Below are 21,653 nucleotides of genomic sequence, written 5' to 3'. Positions count from 1 at the left end.
ACTGTTCCAAGCCCAGTCCTCAGATTCATGCCACTGTGTTGGCTTTGATTCTAAAAGTATTAGTTAGTAGGCAAGTCTCTATGAGTGGTCTGAAAGACACCCCAAGCTTAATCAGTTTACCAAATGTATTTGGGGATGACTTGCTAAAATTCTCAAATAATGGGCTTTGGAGCTCTGGAGATTTACAAAAACCCAAGAAGTAAGATTATAAAAACCATAAAGGATTGCTGTTGGGAAAGACAATCATTTTAAATGCAGTCAGAGGAGGAAATTAGATCCTGCAGTTACCACACCATCAATGAGAGTTTAACGAGGTCTAACCATTACCGAAGCACTGGGCAATCTTCAAACAGTAAAGTACCAAGGACTCTCATGCCTGGAATGACGTGGTCTGAGAAATCTTACATGTTTAATTATGCTGACAAAAGAAACCCATGACCAAATCAACCCACATGCAGGTTAAGAGTGAGGGTGACAAATTAGCATTTGTATTCTATAAACATCCTGTATTGTTGTGCCGCAGTTTGTACAAATTCAATACACTAGCCCACATAGTACAGTGTGTAGGATGAGCTCTACAGTGTGCAGATGCTGCTGTGGGGTCTGGCTGCAGCTCTTGCCTTGGCCACAGTGCCTGATTCTAGAGGGGCTTCCCTGAGCAGCCCATCCACCACAGGAACAGTTGGTTTCTGTTTATTTTCAGGCTGTGGCTAAGCACAGATAATTGTATTCCCCAAAGATATTTTTTCTCAGATTTTGATAAAGTCAAAACAGAAATTAAACTGGAATTCTGTAGCTGATGGCATTTATAGTGTTTTTTTTTCCTAACACAAATGTTATGATATTTTTAAAATGAAGAAAATTGGCCTTTCTCCCAGAAAGGCAATGCTGGGAGGATTTGGAAGCTCTGTTGTAGTATGTATATACATGTATGTATATATACAATATGTATATATATGTACAATAAAAACAAGTGAGATGCCAGGACTCTCCTCTCCTTCTGCTCTCTCTCCCTTTCTCTCTCTCTCTCTTTCTCTCTCTCTCTCTCTCTCTCTCTCTCTCTCTCTCTCTCACACACACACACACACACACACACACACACACACACACATCCATTCATTCATATAGCAATGCACCACATGTACTATTCATATATACTATATACCGCACATTACGTAATACATATAACACACACTATGTCACACACATTACATATTTTTCTGTGGATCCTTGACACTGGAAAAAAAATCTTTCTCCACTTTGCTTCTCTCACCCCAAAGTTCAATTGAACAGAATTTTTTGAATCATCGTCAAAGCCAACTCTAGCATCTGAAAATGTGAAGCAGTGGTCACTGAGACCTTCGTTGCTGATTTATTTTCTAAGTGTGCTAAGCTATGTGCAGCAAGCCTGTGAGTATGTACACATATGTGTGTATCCATGACATGGGTGTGCATGTCGTTGGTTCCTTTTTAGCAACCTCTAGACTGACTTTCCTGGATCTTGATGTTACATGTTCACAGAGCCCTAACTCCCATGGGGATACAGACTGAGCAGTCAAGCAACCTTGAGTCACTGTGATGAGCCTTGAACCTCACTGAGAATAGGGGTGACTCTCTCTCGCCATGCACACTTGTGTGCTGTGTGTGCTGATGGACAAGCTAGCTAGCTTGATGGTGACAATCATCTCCAGGTGTACACTTATACATCACCATGTGTACTGGAGACTCGGGTGATGTATAAGTGTATATACATAATGTATAAGTATATGTATAAGTGCATATATTTATCAGTTGCAATCTGAAAAGCTAGAAAAAGAGGAAAATGAAGTTCTAGACGAGTGTTTAGAAAAACATTTAAGCTATATTATCTGTTGGCGTTTATGAAGACCAAGCTGATCATACACATTCATTCATCAATCCTGGGGCACCTGACAGGCTCTCTGCCAGGGCTGGGAGGAGACCAGAATGGATCTAATTTTGGGGGGATACATGCCCTGGCACAGACATCCACTGAGAAGCTGGGTTTCAGTGGACACTGGGAAAGGGATGCTGGGATCGTGTGGAAACTTCCTGAAGGAAGTGGCACTTTAGCTCAGAGCTGAAAGGAGGTGATAAGCCCAGGTAGGGAGCCATGTGGCCCCTGAGGGAGGAAGACAAGGCCCATACACAGAACACAGGCCAGAGACAGCCACTACATGGAGTGCCCAGGGCCATGACGGTAGGTTGCACAAGGCCTTGCGGGACAATTATCTTCTGCAAAGACTGAAGCAGTGAAAACCTGCAGAATATCCCACATGTAGGAGACCCCACTTGCAGGGCTGATAGCTGCCCTTCAGTTCTCCTTCTGGAGATCCCAGAATCCAGCATCCTGTCTGGACAGCAGCTTCTCTACCACACTCTTCCTTCCGTTGCTGGGTAGAGGAGCAGACCTGACGTGTGACAGGTTTCTCCCTTTCCTCCTCCACACCCCATTCTCTTTTCCTTCTTTGGCCTTTCTATCCTCTCTCCCCCATGATACACCTGGGCCTGGGTCATTAGTGTTAGACACGGTGCATTTCTTCCTTGCCGTGTCAAGGCTCTCTACAGCATAGATTCTTCCCCATTGACCACACGCTAGATGGCAGCACGAAAGGGGGTGAGAAACAGGAAGACAAGTTTCAGACTGGGGTCATCCATCCAAAGTAGGGTTCAAACCCTGGCTCTCCACTCCCTAGCTGTGCAACCTTGGGCAAGTTCATTGACAGAGCCTCCCCCCACCCCACACACACGGAGAATATAAATAACAATGGTTTCTGTCTCATAAACTAATCCTCACTATTAAGGGAAACAAAGTGACTTACAACATCAAATATTTGCATGCAAGTAACATGATGTAAAATAATAGTAACCTGATTTTGCTAAGTTGGAAAGTATAGAGTAAGCATGTTGAACAGTGAAAACAGACACACGCTTCCACGCAGAGATAGATACGCAGAGCAAAGCAAGCTTACCAGTAGAAATGAAAACATGTCTCTCAATGATTTTAACAATAGCAATGTCTTAACAGGCATTAGGCGATGAAGGATGGGGTAGTCACGGGAGCGTTTCCTATTTGTGCCCCCTCTGGACGATAATAAAGTATGTATGCTCCTATGGAGATGGTCCACATTTCAATAATGTATTGTAAATACACAGGAAAATACAACTAGAACTTTGGTTCCCAGTCCTGGGTATGTTACGCTGCCCCATGGAACCCAAGGGAAACTCCGGTGGCAAACAAAATTCAGGAGGGGAACGCCCAGTTCCCATTGAATAATTGTCGCTGTCTCTAACCTGTTTTCTTGTGCGACTTCCATTATGCTGATTGCCATAAACAGGCATTACGAGTGAGTAGGATGTGGGGGGATAGAGTCTGGGGAAAACCATGTTTGAATATTTGTTTCTGCGTTTACATGCTCCACTGATGAATGAAATGGTAAATATTTAAAGCCTGAAACTCTTTTCATTTCCCCTTCAAAGACCCACTCTGAGCCTCTCTGGTCGTTGGGCATCGCAGCTCCTCGAGTCATTAATCACTCTTTGTTTGGGCCGGGTTTTATTGTTTGGAATTGTTCAACTCCTGCTCTGGATGGGAGAACACCAAGATACCGGGTTCTTTGTTCCTTGCTTTGGTCCCGTGGACATACCTGGAGGGCCTGGGTTTGCGGTAAGGGAGGCTCCTGTAGAAGTCACCAATGATTTTTCAAAACACAAAAGGCAAGATGTAAACAGATTACCTGCAATTAAGCAGCTTGAGGGACCCCTCTTTACAACTTCTGAGAGATGGCTAGATGAATAGTCACCTTTTAGGAGCCCCTCCCAGTTAATTTTAAAACAGATATTAGAATCAGGTGAGGGAGAAACATTTTATTGGTGACAGATTATTTCCAAAGATATATTTATGCACTGAACAGGGGATGGGAATCGATCTGATTGTGCCACGTGGAGAAATAAAAGAATTACCAGAAACACTTGACTTTTTTTTTTTTTTTTTTTTTTTTGCAATTTAATTCACAACTTATGATGATAGAGTTAACTGTGGGTCCTCAAGAGGCCCTAAGATACAATCCATCATTAGAGGGTATTTAGAAGCATATTGGAAAGCCTTGATAATGTATGGTTTTGTGGCTATGCTAATGTGATTTAGGAATAAAAATATAATAACTTTCACCCCAAAATCATATAACGTAAAATATCTTCTGTCAGGGAGTGATTTGTGGATTGCATTCTGCACGGGTATGTGGGTTTGGGCAGTTCTTTATAAGGTATGTGCGCTTTTATTTTGTTTACCAGCATACATGGTACTAAAAACGGTTTTATTTGAAACACACACTCCAGGTTTACAACATTATATTGAAGTGTATACATCCTTTGGTTCAACAACAGCAGCAGCAGCAGTAGCAGCAGCAACAATAACAACAACAACAACAACAACAACAACAACTCCTCCTTGACTATATCCACACGAGTGACAAATCTGCCAGGGAAGTGACTAGTTGATATGCCTTTTTATTACACGAGCTGCCTTGTTTTCTCTACTCAGAATAAAGAAAATCACAGGATCCTTACAATAATAGCTGGCAGCAGGTAGTTACCGGGACACGCATGTCCCCGACTCTTCACTTTGTAGCATCCATCCGATGGCAGATTAGAGGCAGGAATCTGCAGGTCGGTGACAAAATACACGGGTAATAGCATTCAGCTTGCCTAACTGTAAAAGTGAATTCACTGGTGCTCTTTGTTTGATTGTCGACCTGACATGTCAGATGAGAAGGGCCCCTTGGATAACCTGCCAAAACAACAGCACAAATAAACGCCAGACGACACCGCGGCTGCTTGATGTCGAATTACAAACACCGGGCCCATCATGGATTCAAATGGAGCGGCTATGTAAAAGCCCAGTGGCGCCCGTGGGGTGGGGCTAGTGGGAACAGAGTGCCTCTGGGTACCAGGCTGCTCGGGTTTTTCTTTTTCTTTTTCCTTGGGTGAGATGGGAGCCTGGGTTCCGCAAACCGGACGGCAATATTTAGCATTCATTGGTTTCCTTATAAAATTTGTCTGATCGTCTGATGTGACAGGCTCTGACGCTGGAGAAACTGCTTTTCAAATTGCCTCCTGTAGCTCTGCTGGATTCCAGCGGTTCTGGGCAGGAAAACTGTCTGAGGCACGCATCCTTCCCTGTATCTTTCTTCGAATATTCCCTTGGCATTGAGACCAAGCCCCACCGCTTACAAGATAGCAACTGTGGGAAGGGGGTGGTATTTATCTCCTGCGTTGTTTTTAGGTCCAAAGGCAGACTTGTGGGGCTGCTCATTACACTTCTGCCTTGTGATAAAAATCTCTACAACCAGTGACTAGCTTCCTCGGCTGGAGTTCATTTCATCTCACAAGCTACTCAGACTGCACCCCCTAGCCCCCCCCCAAAAAACCCTACTCAAACACGTTATTTCTTTAAATACAGAAAAATAGTTTTCTAGGATCCTTTTGAAAAATTTTGCCAACCTGTAGTTTTAAGTACCCACTTCAGAATGGGTAAGCAAATTAATTTTTTTTAATTTTAATTTTTTTTTACTGTTTTGCACAGATGTGCAGGTATGAAATGGATTGAACAGATTTGTCCTTGAGCCTGTACATTTGTGCAACCAGGGTGGTATCCCATAGGCAAGAGGCTGGACCATATTGCTACTGAGCTGACAGATAATGAGCCAGTGTTCTGTGCTGTCCACGTGCCCCTGCCCTGCTGGCTATAGTGTGCTCCAAATGACCTACACACCAAGTGTGAGTGGTACCTTCGACAAAGCAGTCTAAATGACATTTAGCATGAAGCCCAACTGACCAGGAGCACACTCAGAAAAAGACTGTTGGTAGCTGTTTTGCCCCCTGGGCTGTGGTGTTGAAAATATACTGTACATTTAAAATACATTTTCTCTATTCTTAGTCCCTGGTTTAAATCTCACGAAGTTTTAAATGGCTGGAGGTAACTGTGCGCATCTAAGTTCTTTAAAAGTTCAGCAAGAGGCTGGAGATTGGAATTTCTGGGCCAGCAATCATCCCAGGTTACATGCTTGGGTTAGAGATTTTTTTTTCCAAAAGAATACAGGTAAGGGCTACATGTCTAATGTCTATAAACATTTCACAATTTTCTTAACACAAGTACTGGAATGCCTCAGGATTTCTGTATGAATGGAAGCATCTCTTAGCATCCTGATGCTATCCTTGTTTAGTGAACACGCAGCTCATCAGAGAACTGTGTTTATTTAGGTCTTTGCAAGAAGGTTATGAAAGCTAATTTTTCAATCGCCGGTATGGCTGATTAAATCACCTTGCTTTGTCTCATCTGGCCCAATCACATCATGATGCATTTACCTTCCCCGTGTATGTGAAATAGACGGCAACAATTAAGTTTATCTTAAGTGTAGTTATTACAATCCTAGTAAATGGTAAACATAGTGGAGGATGCTCAACTGATCTGAGCAGCCCAGGAGCCAGCAAAGCAGGTGCTGGTGTCCCGTTTTTAAATTACATTTCATGGAACATAACAAACCCTCCTGTGCTTCACATATCACGGTAGCGACTTATACTGGCATTATTCAGTTCGACCTCATTCCTGCTAATCACCCTCCTACTTTTAATAGCTGCCACAGTGGGTGAAACAGCTTACTGCAGTATTTCTTGCCGAAAGAATGCCTGTCAGGCTATTGATGACAAATTAAAATTAATAAAGAAGATCGGTGTTGAATTTGAGGGAATGGAGAAACCACGGCGTCCACGTGACGACTGTGGCCTCTGGGGCGCTCTGTGGAGAATAATGTTTTTGGTGTGCGTGTATTGTCTTGAAAGGAACGCTAAAACTGCCAAATCTCTGCCTGGAAGAGTTCCTGAAATAGGAGCTGTATTCTTTTAGCCCTCATCACATGTAATTTATCCCTCAGAGAGGCATTTCCCACTCTGCCCACCTTCTCTCTGGCTGTAATAATAGCGTGTTTCCAAGGTTCTACAATTTTATTTACCTCGGTGAGAACCTTTGCGAGAAAAATCACATACACGTCAGAGTCCAGGAAACACAGTGGCTAAGTTCATGTTGAGCACAGTGAGTCTGCGGAGGCGTCCACCTCTGCTGCAAGAGGGCTCAGCCGCCTCCTTAAAGAACCAGCGTTTTTGTTTGTTCAAGATTTTGTGTTTCGGGGTCATTCTTTTTCTTCCACAAAACGCCTGGAATCGTAGCAGGCTGCTCTGTTTCATGCCATGCACTATTTTAGAAGACTGCATATACAGTAAATAAATATGCTCTCACAGCTTACATACATCTCCTGTCTACTTATAAATAGCATGTTCGTTAAAAAAAATCTTGCCGGGAGAGCAGAAGCAAGAGGAAGGTTCTTGTCATCTGGGGCTGTTGGGAGGCTGCTTGTAAATACTAAAAGCTGTGAACCCCGACAGCGAGGGGCTCACTACAGATGAGCTCGTGCTCCCAAATCAGAGGACAAAATTATTTTAATACTTATTTTTAAATTGACTTGTGTGTGTGCGCGTGCCCGTGCATGAGCATGTGTGTGCCTGTGTGCATGTGCCTCAGACAACTGTCAGGAGTTGGTTCATGTATGATTTGGGGTTGCAACTAACTTGTCAGCTTGGTGGCAAGCACTCATACTCCTGGATCCGTCTCACTGGCCTGGAGGACAGAATTTTGACTATAGCCAAGAGACTTCTGTAGATGACTGAGCAGTCTTTCCCCTAAAGAGGTCAAGGTGCATGTTGTGAGTAGGTCACTTAGTGAGTGCCATAAGTATGCCGCCATGGGAAAATGAAGTGGAAGTAAACTGAGGCTGCTAGATTCCTGGGAATGTAGAACAGCCCCACAGGTATCACCACTCCATCTAGAAACAGAAAGGAGACATCATCTTCCCTAGGGGCAGGAGCCAAAGACCAGATCCGCTTGATCAATCCTATCCAAGCTCTTCCAGGACCCAGATTTCTCTCTCTCTCTCTCTCTCTCTCTCTCTCTCTCTCTCTCTCTTTCTCTCTCTCTGGGTTTATCTTTTATGTTGCAAACTCCAGGCATATATTCAGGAATGGGGTGTGAGTAACCCTAGCCATAGCATGAGCTTCTGAGAAGCCCCTGCATGCTGGTCTTCATCTCCGTGCTAAGAGCCTTCTTTGTACTGACTCCCTGCTTTCAACCCTAGTTGCTTGCCCTTTCCCCAGATGCTGGGACTTGTGTAGCCCAGCCATGCTCATCTGTCTGTAGTCTGCTTCTCTCAGACTACAGGCTTGAAACTGAGGACATGCTGCCTCCCTTTCTGTGGGGGATGCCAACTTTGGTACATGTAGTCACAGAATTTGGGTAGAGATAAGTATCCAAGGTCTGGCCATTCAGGGAAGGACCTGAGTGTACACATGGACTTGATATCTCTGCTTGCCTTTGTCTTTTAGTGCAGGAAGACTTGGCTCTACCGCTGGCCTCAGTGTGGCTCTAGGCTCTAGGCACTTTGGATGTAGGATACCTGGACAGAGAGATAAGGAATAGGGCTACCACAGACTTGCACAAGAGTCTGAAAGCTTTGTCTCATGTCTGTGGAAGTTCATTTGGGGACTAATTAGAAACTTGACGTTGCAAACTACAACTCAAGACAAGCTAGAGACTGTTTGCGCTACCCCCGCCCCAAATGTCTAACAATGATGTAATATATTTTAAGCACCGTGGCTGTGCACCCCCTCTATGGGGTACCCAGCCATCCACTGAACAGGTGCGCAGATGATCCACCCATTCATCTCAGCCCTGAAGTGTGGAACTGTTTTAATGCAGGATTAAGAGAGCTGACGCCCTGAGTAATTGAGAGGAATGCCTTTGTGAGGCACAGGGCTGACATATACTAGTCAAATTGCTCTGCCTCTGAGTTGTAAAATAAAAATAGAGAAAATGAGAAATTAATTCAATTAAACATTTTCCCACCCACATTTTACCTTTCCTTACCGCTCTGGGGAATAATTTATGAAATGTATATCGCCAGAAGAGTTATTTTTTTGCCATTATTTTTAACTTAATGAGTATATCTTACATATCCGAGGGAAAGAACAAAGGTTAAATTTTACATTAACTGCACATTGCTACATGGCATGCAAATACCTCTATGCAAATATAAAGTCCCTGGAAGATAAATGTGTTATATTTCTAACCAGTTAACTATGACGGTGAAGTATCGTGTAGGGTACTCAGTGGCTTCATTTTTATATCTTTCTTGTAAATAATGCATAAAGTATGCAGATGGTGTCAAAATATGATTAAGCTATTAGCTTTATAGTTTCCATAGTTAAGAATGTGTTCAACGTGGAGCGCCTAATAACTCATTTCTAAAGTCGGTGACCATTATGAAATATCTCTTGTTCGAGTGAACGTTATCATGTGACATAATGATTTTGCTTAAAACCAAGTTAAATGAGGAGTAAAATTAAACAATATTGCATGAATTGTGTTTGACTAATTTTGTGTCACATTATATTAGCCAAGCTTTCAGAATTCGTGTTAATGACAAATAGTGCGGACCCCAACATGCTTTATACGTCTGCACAGCCACCCTTGAGTCGTTAGCTCTTCAGAGGTTCACTTTGTTGGCAGTTTTTGTAGCCACTGGCTTTTCCTGATTATTTTTTGTCCATAAAAGCAGACACAATTTGGAAATAAATTTTTCACAGAGAACGGGGGCTTAATTTCAATGATAAAGGCATGTTTTTGTTTTTTGTTGTTGTTTTAAATTTTTGTAAAAAAAAAAAAAACCCAATCATTTGACGAGTTGAGAATATCAGGGAAATATCCCTTAATCAGAGATTGAGAGGGAGAGGGAGGGGAAGGGGGAGGGGAGAGGGGAGAGGGACAGCATAGTCTCAGAAGGACTTTCCTGTCATGTGATTTTAGGCTCAACTGGAAGCCTGGTCAGAGGACAAAAAGGATCATCCGCATCGCAAGCCTGTGACCTCCTCCAAGGATAACAACATCTTTAAGCAGTTATGACAAGGTTGACCTCTTAGCTTTGTGATGTCAGAGGTGGCCTGGCACTGATATCAGTAAATTTGCTGTGATTTGGCCTGCAGGTTTCCTGATTCTACCTGCCAGGCTCGGGTGTGTGTGTGTGTGTGTGTGAACGGAACGGTGTCAGCACAGCTCAGCTCTGCCCTTGCAGAATAGGACTGATTTCAGGAGCAGTGGAGGGAAGCTTGCTTGTGTAATGTTTACATGCACTGCCTGGAAGGAAAACTTGACCTTTATACAGAGCAGTGGTGACCTCTATGTAGTCATAACTATGATCTTTGCTGTTCATATAAAGGGATTTAAAGTGTGGGGAAAAACCATGTATGGAGTAATAAAACTGATCAAGTATGAAAAAAAACATCGTGTAGGTGTCAGAGGCTATTTCCCCAAATGTTTGCAAACACACAGGCCTTTACAGCAATCCGGCTGACAGGATGGAAGGCAGGCTGTTTGTAGGGAGCGTGGGCTACAGAACCAAGCTGTTTGTAGGGAGTGTGGGCTACAGAACCAGGCACCAGCTATGTGTGCTGTGAGCGCTCATGTTCCTAGCATCTGATGGTGGAGTGCCTATCAGGCAAAGTAGCAGGAAAGAGCACTGACATCACCTTGGTCTTGGTACTTCCTCAAACTATTAGAAAACTCTGGGATGGAAGAGTCGTGTTTGCTGGGTTTCACTTGCCGCTGGCTGGCGTCAAGCATTAAGCACTTGCCGCTCTTGCTGAGCTGGGGAATTGTCTCTGGGTGCTGAGGGACTGGAATGACACTTGGACGGTGGTGTTAGGAAGCAAGTGTGAGTGAGCCATGCTCTACCTAGGCAGGAGGTGTCCCCTGGGGCATTGGTGTGTCCTGTGACATGCAGCATTTCTGGATCAGTGAGGACTGAGGACAGCACTATGTAGTGGTTGATGGAGTACTGAGGAGTCAAAGCCCATATCCTTTTAGAATCATCGTGACAACTGAGCATCTTTTTCTACACCCATTATCTGCTCAGGACCCAGTGTCCTGTTCATGAGAAGAAGGTTTAGCTACTTCGTAAAGGCTCAAAGACAATAGTGCCAGTACATACACGCACGGAGTTTGTGTGTTTGTGATGGCCAACCTTTGGCACAGACTGACTAGGTTTAGAATTACCCTGATACACATCTCTGAGCGTGTCCCAGTGTGCTTCCGGAGAGGTTTAACTGAGGAAGGAAGACTTAGAATTCTAATGTGAACATCTTCATCCCCTGGGCTGGGATTCAGGACCCAAAGGAGAAAGCGAACAGAGAGCCAAGTACATCCTTTTCTGTTTCCTGATTGGATAAAACATAAGCAGCCACCCCAGACTCCTACCACATGCCATGATAGGCTGCATCTTCAAACCGTGAGCCACAGTAATTTCTTCCTTCTTTACTGTGTTGTCTTGTCAGGTACTGTGTACAGCAATGAGAATCATACTGCCGTGCTCTCACGTGTAGAGGGATCTGAGGGGGATGGTCCCTGCGTTTGCCTGGATCGTCTGTGATTGTTGTTCGTTCCTTCATGCGTCACACAATCTCTCCAATGAGCCCTCCATTTTAACTTGGTTTCTATTTGACAGAGTTTATTTCTAAAAATCAAGACAAATGATAGAAAAACAAACTATTCCATATTATTAGCTCAGTGCTCATATAGGCAGCACTCTGTTAACATGAAAGAAAATACAGTTTAGAATCATATCTATGGAATTAACTGGTTTGGGCTCACAGAGGCTTACAGACTGAATTGAAAACCGGGGAGCCTGCATGGGACTGACCTATGTTACAGTTGTGTGGCTTGGTCTTCTCGTGGGACTCCTAACAGTGGGAACAGGGGCTATCACTGACTCGTTCACCTACTTTTGGGACACTTTCCCTCCTACTGGGTTGCCTTGTCCAGCCTTAATATGAGGGGAGATGCCTAGCCTTACTGAAACTTGCTATGCTGTGTTTGGTTGATATTCATGGGAGGCCTGCCCTTTTCTAAACTTAAAGGAAGGAGTGGGTGGGAGTGGAAGGGAGGGGAGGGAAGGAGAAGGGAGACTGCAGGGGAGAGGTACTGGGAGAAGAGGAGGGAGGAGAAACTGAAGTCAGGGTGAAATATATGAGAGAAGAATAAATAAATAAATCATACGTGTGACTATATATAATTTTATACATATTATATAGGATATACATGTGAATGAATGATTAGGGTATAGAAGAAAGTTTAAAGGAGGATTTCTTTCTTTCATTTGTTCCTCCCAACTGTAATGGATACTTAAATACTTGTATAAAGATGAAGGTTGTATATTGCCTAGTGTGTACATTTATGATTTATACACAAGAAACTCTGATAAAAACTAGTATGTTTTTCATGGAATACACCTTGGGGTAGCTTCTCTTTTTGGTGTGAATATAAGCAATCCTTTTTATTTTACAAATCTGCCTTTGTTATTATCTTCTTAGCCAGACCTGACATTTTTGGCAAGTCCTTACCTCATGTTGGGCTGGGGTTTTACTTGTGGTAGACTGAGTAGTTTATCATGTGTAATACTGCAGGTTTGACCCCAGACCTTCAACAACAGCAACAGCAATAGCAATAGCAGCAGCAGCAGCAGCAGCAACAGCAACAACAACAGCAACAACAACAACAACAACAACAACAACAACAACAACAACAACAAACCAGCGGAATTGTTTTTAAGGCCTGTGTAGGTCATGAGTTCACATCCTTCCAGCATGTTGGTATAGGCAGATCATAACTGCTCTAGTTGTGACTTGACCAATCCCATGTCCTTCTGTGTAGCAGACCCCTAGAAAGTGTGGATAAAGTACAGCCTTTCTCTGCAGCCCAGAGTCAGGCATACTCATTCAGAAAAGTAACTCATTCAGTATTCCATGTTCTATATGCTCTATATGTATATAGAAGTGTCTAGAAAGAATTGGTCGATGATCTATATTCAAATCTTGGTGAGATAACCTTGGGCAAAACACTTAACTTTCCAGGACATAGAGATCTCTCCTAGACAGGAAAGAACTTGAGAACAAGCCATGTGTGCCCACCTGAAGGCCTGAAGAAGTCTGCTAATTCCTCCATCCCTGGGATTTTAAATCCTGGTCCATTGAGACTATGTGTCTATTCTGTATCCAAACAACACTTCCAACTCTGGCCACTGAATGTCACCATAAGACAGAGCCCTGGGAACCTAACCTGTAGTCCATCTCAGGTGACTAAATTTCTCCAGGTCCCCATTGATATCCCAAGAAGTTAGATTTGCTTAACACAGGAGCTCCTTGGTCCTCTTGTATTCAAGAGAACACTTTTAAATTTTAAATATCAAGTGTTTATTGCAAAACAGTGAGCTATACTAGGCCAGCGTGAGATGCCTCTGCCCCTGCACCTACTCCTTGTGGAAATTGCCCTGAACAGCACAAAATGCCTTTTCAAATATTCCCCATACCCCGATGACATGCACATATCTATCTATCTGCAGTCCTAAGTGCTTTTGCTTCTCTGAATGGGGCCTTTAAGCGTGCCCACCATTTCCACGCTCTCTTTATAACACATACTGCTCTCACGAAGCTCACAGCCATGGCAGTGCTCCATTGCATGGGAATCTAGAAGAATAATGACTTTCACTAACACTGCCAATGCTGAGACCATTTCCACCAAGCATGTTTATTTTCTGTGAAATAATTTCTTATTTGGAAATAAACTTTCTTATATATCCTAATCATTCACCCATATGTATCATATATGATATGTACAATACTATATATAAGCATATATATGACTTTCAACCTTATTGCTCGTCATATTTAGAGAGGTTACTGTCTGTATATGCACTCAGTTAATGGCGTGGTTCCTGTCACTTGACCTGGGATTACAGCAGAGGGTACACCCACAACATTTTAGAGGACGGTAGGGAACAGCCTCTAAGACAGCTTCCACTCCAAGCACCAGGGACTCTGAAATCTCTGAGAATTTACAAACACTAGATTTATAGTCTTCAGACCTCTGCCAAAGTGATGCACACACAGGAATGTAGCTTGTGGCTCTCTCATCGTCTTCCTGGTATGTTGGACCCTGAAGTGATGGTTTCTGTCCTTTTCCCACTTTAATCTGAGGTCTCTTTGGTCTCATGATGTCAGCTGTTCCCTCCCTGTCCTGCCCTCCTTGTGGGTCTAACTTAATTTTAGGAACTCCACACAATCCCTGCATTTGGTTCTTCGCACAACACTGCTGTGCATGCACTTGCCTGGTCTTGCCTTGTAACATGGGTACTTGGTACCTGTTGTAGTTTGCTTTTCCATTGCTGTGATAACCATCATAAGACAAAGCATCCTGGGGGAGGAAGGGTTTATTTTAGCTTACAGCTTACAGTCCATCATCAAGGGAAGTCAAGGCAGGAGCTCAAGGCAGGAACGTGGAGGCAGGAGCCGACGCAGAGACCATGGAGGGTGCTGCTTACTGACTTGCTTCTCCTGGCTTGCTCAGCCTGCTTTCTCAAAAGGCCCAGACCCACTTGCCCAGGATGGCACTGTCTACAGTGGGCCGAGCCCTCCTGACCAACCAGTAATCAGGAAAATGTACCACAGGTCTTCCCACCAGTCAGTCAGTCTAAGGGAGTCAGTTCTTCGCTTGACATTTCCTCTTCACAGGTACATCCAGTTGGTGTCAAACTGACTAAAACTGTGAGAATATGTATTTGTTAGAGGATTACATGAAGAGATACAAAAATGTCAGGACACAGATGAGGCAAAACGTACAGCTTTTGACTGTCCTCACAACAGGCTGTCACCTACCTTATGATAAAACCATTTTACATACCTTATGATTAAAACAGATCTCTTCAGATTTCCCTTTGTTCTTACAGAAGCAAAATGACTTTGCAGAAAATACGAGCCCTCACTGAAAAACTCCTTTGTGGTGACATTTATAAACAACCCAAACAAACAGAAAAGTATGATTTAATGAAATTGACATTTTGTCTATGAATTGTGTACCAATAAAGTTAATTTCAAAGGGAAAATGTGCTATTTACTAAGACGATACCTATGGAGCTGGAGAGAACACCCAGAGGTTAGGCGCTCCTGCTGCCCTTGCAAAGGACTGGAGTTTCGCTTCCAGAGCCAACATAGCAGCTCACAACAGTCTCTGACTACAGCTCCAGAGACCCAACACGCTCTTCTGGCTCCCAGGGCCTTTGCACACATATTGTCCACATATATACAGGCTAACACACACACACACACACACACACAGAGAGACACAGACAGACAGACAGACACACACACACACAGACACAGACACACACAGACACAGACACACACAGACACAGACACACACACACACACACACACACACACACACACACACACACACACACACACACCACACACCACACACACCACACATATCACACACACAAATACATTAAAAAAAACCCCTGTAGATGCTACACAAAGCTTCCCGTCCTATGTGGAAGGGAGGGTGTGAGGGAGCTGCCTCCAGGCAGTCTATGAGCCTCCTGTCTGCTCTTCTGCAGGATCCCCTGGATTTGAGATAAACTTGAAGGGTTTAAATAAGACTTTAACTTTAGGAAGCTGGATAAATGTGTAAGAAAAGGCAGGAACTCTGATACCTCTTGACTCAGCAATTCAACCTAAAACCCATTCCAACTAATGTTTGCACCAAAGAACGTGCTGAAAACCAGCCATGCCCGGGGCAGAAGGTCAGGGCCATGGGGATGGCTCAGCGTCTAAACTGCCAGCTGTACGAGTGTGAGGACCAGGGTGCGGACTCCCCAGTGACAATGGGAAGATAGATGTGGGTCTCATCTGTAATCCTAGCGCTCCTACAGGGAGAGGGAAGGCAGAGACAGGAGAGTTCCTAGAAGCCCAGAGGCAGCTAGCCTGAATTACATAGCAATAAACATCAAAGAGACCCTGACTCAAACAAGCTAGGGTGTAAAGCTACGACACACACCCCAGGTTGTCCTCCGGCCTCCACAGATATGTCTTTGTATGTGCTCACCCACACCTGCATGTCCCATAGCATATGAAAGCAAATAGGGGACTGGTTTATTAAATCATGATATTGGCTTCATGGAATTTATGCATTCGATATAAACAATAAACGTGTATATGAATGTGTGTGGGTATAATATACATTATTACTATATACATACATATATATATATACATGTACATATCTTAATGTAAGACATACATATACAATGTAAAAAAGCAATTTATTAAATATTATGTGGCACGTGGCTCACCTATCTAAAGCCTATCTTATCGAGATTTTAATGCCTTTCTATTAGGACAATCTGTTAACTGTAAAATAACAAGATGGAAATGCTAAGTGTCCACCTGGTCCATCATCAGGAAATGACTCAATGTGTTGGCAGCTGCGGGGCCTGAATGGTGGAGCTGGAGAGAGGTCAAGGGTCACCTGCTCCCCAGGGTGGATTGGGTGGAAAGGACTGCACACGCCCTTCTCTCCTCAGCGGTTCACCTCTCTGGCTGGGGTGCTAGCTTCTTCTTTTGCTTCACAATGAGTGTCTCAACAGAACACAACACCCCTTTGCGCCTCCGCAGCCTTCTAGCAAATGGCTCCACCTTGACCTGAATTCTGCTCCTCTTATGAATCCAGCAAAATCCTGCCCCTTACCCTAGTTGCCACGCCCCAAATCTCCATTACCTCACATGTCCCTGTCCTCTTGACCTTAGTGGGTGAAGGTGGAAAGAGGACAAGGGAGCCAGGAAAGGCTTGCAGGGAAAACAGACCAGAGCTGGGTTTGGGTTCTGTCCCGTGTCCCATGTCCCAGGAGCTGGGGCAAATTACGTTGGGCCCAGAAACAACTGATACTAGTAGATTCTCAGGATGCACTTTAACCCCACTGCAGGCTCGCCTCCCAAAGAACAAAGTCCTTTAGGGGTTACCACTGTCTCATTTGTCACTGTGTCAAATGTCTCATCCTGCAGAGCCACTGTGGATGCCAGGGGCACAAACCTGCTTCAGGGATGCTCCAGTCAATACCTCCTTGCAGCTGGCCTCTGTATGAAGTTGCCATGGCTATCATAATGACAGCTACTTCACAACTGAAGCTGAATTTTGATGCTGTATCCAGTGTGTTGAGAAATGTCTGATATATTCCTGGCTGGTTTTGAACTCTCTATAGATTTCAGAATGGACTGAAACTCCTGATCCTCCTGCTTTCATCTCCTTAATGCTGGGATTTTAGGTGTACACCAACATACTGGCCTGAATTTCAGCTTAAAAAACCAAACTTTCCCTTCTCCTTCCCCTCCCCTTCCCCCTCCTCCCCTTCTTCTTCCTCCTCCTCTTCCTCTTCTTCCTCCTCCTCCTTCTCTTCCTCTTCTTCCCCCTTTCCTCCTTCCTTCTCTTCCTCCCTCTTTTCCTCTCTCCCTTCTTCTTTCCTTCCCTCCCTCCTTCCTTCCCTCGCTCTGTCCCATTCTTTCTTTCCTCCATATATGTACGTATGTATGTATGTATGTATGTATGTATGTATGTATGTGCATGGGTGGGTACATACAGGCTATGGTGAAGGTCAGAGGACAATTTGGGGCAGTCCATTCTTTCCACCACATGGGACCCAGAAACTGAGCTTAGGTCATCAGACTTGGTGACAAATGTCTTTCTGCATTTCAATCTTGCAATTTGAATATTGTGGAAGAGCACCAAGATATCTGAATACCCTGTGGCCAGGATAGCAACCCTGGTACCTTGAAGGCATCTGTGTGGCATTGCCTAACCACGAAGCCTTCTCTGACCTTAAGCTAATTGCCCCCTATCCCCAGGACTCTGCACAGTACCCACGATTGCAAGTGAAAGATTGGTTCTATAGTCTTCTCAGACCATGAGGTCAGGATGCAGAAATGTCACCTAGCTTTGCCTTGTTATTGTTTTGCAGTTCAAATCTAGAAAAGCACATGGTACAGAGCGTTTGAAAGTCAGCTCTGGGGATTCTCGGGGTTCTCACGTTCCTTTTAGGGGTCCATGGGATATAGTCTTTTTTTTTTTGAGTTAAGAATTCTTTACTAGGTATTAGTTCAGGCAGATGCCCTGGTTCTGCGATCCCCTCTCCCTATAGGTCACAGTTGAGCGGGTTTCTTCAGAAGAGCCTGTGGGGCTGAGAGTGCTGAACCCCAGGGTCAGAAGCAGAACTGGAAAGCCTCCAATACATGCTGCTTCCATGTTTCCAGGCTGGGCAGCAGGGAGGACAGGCCCATGACATGCCAGGGCTCTCCGTCAGACACCATGGAGGTTTGGTAGGACAGCAGCTGTACACCCGCCTCTGCCAGGAGGCCAATCATAGTGGGCAGCATCACAGGGTTGGAGGGCTGAGCCCGGAATATGAGCAGGGGTTGGCCCCTGCCTAGTGGCACCTCTGGTCTGAAGACAGCTCCGTTGAGCATCTGCAGCATTGGTGTGGTGCCCTGGACCAAACCCATAGCTTGGTAGGGGGCACCTGCCAGGGCCACAGTCAGGAGGCATTCCCAGCTACCCTGCTCCCCTGGAACCCCAGGGTTGTGGGAGGTGGTGACATTGAGGCCAGCCTCTTTCACCAGTAGCTTAGCATTCACCAAGTTCACGTCTGCCTGCTTAGATGCTTCTCTCAGAAGGCCAACAATGACTGCAGGGCTCAGGCAGGTCCCAGCATTCTTCAGAGATGTTCCTTGTGTAACCACCTGGATGGTCCCTTTAGGGGAGCCAGCCCAGGCGTGCATCAGCGTGCCCATTGCTTCTGCCAGACCAATCTAAGGCTTGGTGTGTGGAGAGAAGGCACTGGTGAGGGCCTGGGCATTCACGACACCTGTTAGAGATTTCCCCTTCACCATGTCCACAAACTGGACTGTGATTTCCTCCCCACAGCGGCTCTGGGCTTCCTTGGTGCTGGCACCCAGGTGGGGACAGCTGATGACATTCTCGTGGTCCATTAAGGCCCGGTCCCATGGTGGCTCTTCTGTAAACACATCCAGTGCAGCCCCAGCACACTGACCAGACTGCAGGGCACGCAGCAGGGCACCTTCATCCACAATGCCTCCTCGAGCACAGCTCACTACTCGCACACCTTTCTTGCACTGAGCAAAGGTGCTGTCATTCAGCAAGCCTGTGGTAGAGGGCAGGAGTGGGGTATGGACAGTTATAAAGTCACAGAGAGGCCAGATCTCCTCCAGCGGCAGCTGCTGAACACCAAAGGAGGCGGTGACTTCAGGAGAGATGATGGGGTCATAGCCAACAGTCTTCATTCCAAAGGACTGCATTTGGGTGGCTACCTCTCTTCTGATTCTGCCGAGGCCAAGAATTCCCAGTGTTTTCCCGTTCAGTTCTGTCCCCATGAACCTCTTCCGGTCCCATTTGCCATCTTTCATCGAAGCCGAAGCCGTTGCCTGGGGAATCTGCCTGGCCAGGCACATGATCATCCCACAGGTGAGCTCCGCAGCACTGAGGCTGTTCACGTTGGGGGTGTCCATGACTAGGATGCCCTTCCTCGTGGCAGCCTCCAGATCCACATTGTCCACGCCTGTGCCAGCCCTGCCCACCACCTGGAGCTTCTCTGCTGCATTGATGACATCAGCAGTGACCTTAGTAGCTGACCGGACAATGAGGCCTTCACAGTCTGGAGTTCAGCTATCAGCTCCTCCTTGCTCAAGTTCTGCTTCTCTACCACCTGCAGCCCTCCATCTTGCAGGATCTTCCGGCAGCAGGGGTCCAGGCTGTCACTGATGAGTACTTTGCGCAGATTTGCGAAGGCCATTGCTAGCGTCAGGCCTTAGAATCAGTTGCTGTGGGTGGGCAGAAGCACTTAGTTCAGGAAACTGCAGGCAGGGCTGGCTCCGGTGACTGGGCCAGTCTTTTTTAAAACACCCAAAACTTTGTGATCTTCTCCCTCCTCTCTTGGCCATCAGTCTAGGGTGGAATTTCGGGGAGTTCACACACAAGACATTGAATGCAGACTCCCGGATGTCTCTGAAATATCCTTCTTATTAATATGCTGATCAGTGATCACTTATTTTAAAAGGAACTAACGTGGAAACCAATCTTTAAACTATCAGTAAATATTAGTAGACATAACCACATGGACAAAAGCTCTTTGTAGCTCTGCAATATTTTAAAGAATTTGCAGCAGTATTATGAGGCTGGGCAGTTTGAGAGTCGCTGGTCTGTCTTTTTTTTTTTTTTTTTCTCCATTGAGCACGTGAATGGCCTAGCTAGATCTCAAAGCAGCACTGAGGAAATACTTTGGGGAGAGGTCTCTGCCAGGGAGGCAAAAGCACTCAGGACAGAGGGAAGGATAAAACGAGTGTGAGCTGGAGCAGCCAGGGAGAAAGTGTGATGCAGAAGAGGTCACACAGGCTGTGGGGTGCTACAGGCAGCAGGGTAGGGAGGTCGCAGCATGTCCTTAGGCTACTGCTGCTTTGGGGAGACTTAAAGTTGACCAGCTAGTGACGGCAAAACTTAGCTCCCACCCCCACCAGCTGTGATGGTTACTCTCTACTATAGAATGGATGGGATCTAAAATCACATAGGGACACACTTCGGGATTTGTCTGTGCGGTTTTCGGAGAAGTTTAATTGAGGAGGGAGTGATGATTTGCTTTGCACGTGAGTGACTGTCCCAGGGAGTCACCAGCTACCTCGTGTTCTCTCCATGACGGACTATGTTTCTTCAAACCATGTGCCCAAACATTTTTCTTCCTTAATTTGCATTTGTCAGGTATTTTGTCCTGGCCATTTAGAAAGACGCCTCCTTCTGCCGTGCATCCTTCTTGGCACTGGTCAGCGGGGATCCTAAGGCCGATGGTTTAGCGTAGATCCTGAGACCTCTGGAGACTTTCCCAGGGTGAGCCACATTGGAATCTGACCACAGCTGCCTCTGTCAGGATGTAAGGAGCAGGCTGCCCGCCAGGAATAGAGCAAGAGCAGGGGTTAGGGCTGACCCGCACAACATTCTGCTAAAATAGAAACGTTCTGTGTTTATATTGTCTCTCAGGACAGCAGCAGGCTGCTGAGACCCACTCCAGGGTAGAGGGGTTTACAAGGAAGTGCTCTGGTACATTCAGTGAACTTTACTCTTATTTCTTCTATGAGCAGTCTTTGTCACCTCAAGAAGATGTCTGGCGAGCAGGGCCCCTGCCCTGGGGTGCTGGATAAGGTAAGAGGACACAGCCATAGTGACCTTTCAGGCTTTGTGACTACCATGGCTTTGGATGAGGGCAGGTAGGCACTCCTGCCCTCAGATGCCGCCATTAAGGAGTGCTGTCTAGGTGTTCTCAGACGCAGCTCGTGGAGTCAGCAGGTGTGTCATGGGTATCCAGAAAGCGTGTACCACACTCTTTCCACATCATCACATCATTCCTGGATTTCTAAGGTGTTAACCAGTTCCATGCCAATTTGAAAATGTGGATTATGGGCTAGAGATTTTTTCATAAAAAGAAAGCCTTTATCATTAGCCTGTGGTCATCCTTCTGTGCTCTCGTGTGTGTGTGTGTGTGTGTGTGTGTGTGTGTGTGCGCGCGTGTGCGAGCGTGTGTGCGTGTGTGTGTGTGTGTCTGCTGTCTGTTTCTGGGAAGGAGAATGTTAGCAGGATGGCTGGG

At 45.3% G+C, this 21,653-nt stretch overlaps 1 pseudogene; it reads right to left on the bottom strand.

Annotated features, from left to right (window-relative positions):
* On the bottom strand, positions 18,077-19,952 carry Gm9347 (predicted gene 9347; annotated as a pseudogene).

The sequence above is a fragment of the Mus musculus genome, chromosome 7 (genome assembly GCF_000001635.26).
Source record: "Mus musculus strain C57BL/6J chromosome 7, GRCm38.p6 C57BL/6J".
NCBI lineage: Eukaryota > Metazoa > Chordata > Mammalia > Rodentia > Muridae > Mus > Mus musculus.
The sequence above is the reverse complement of the archived record's forward strand: the minus strand, read 5'-3'. Positions and strand labels throughout refer to the sequence as shown.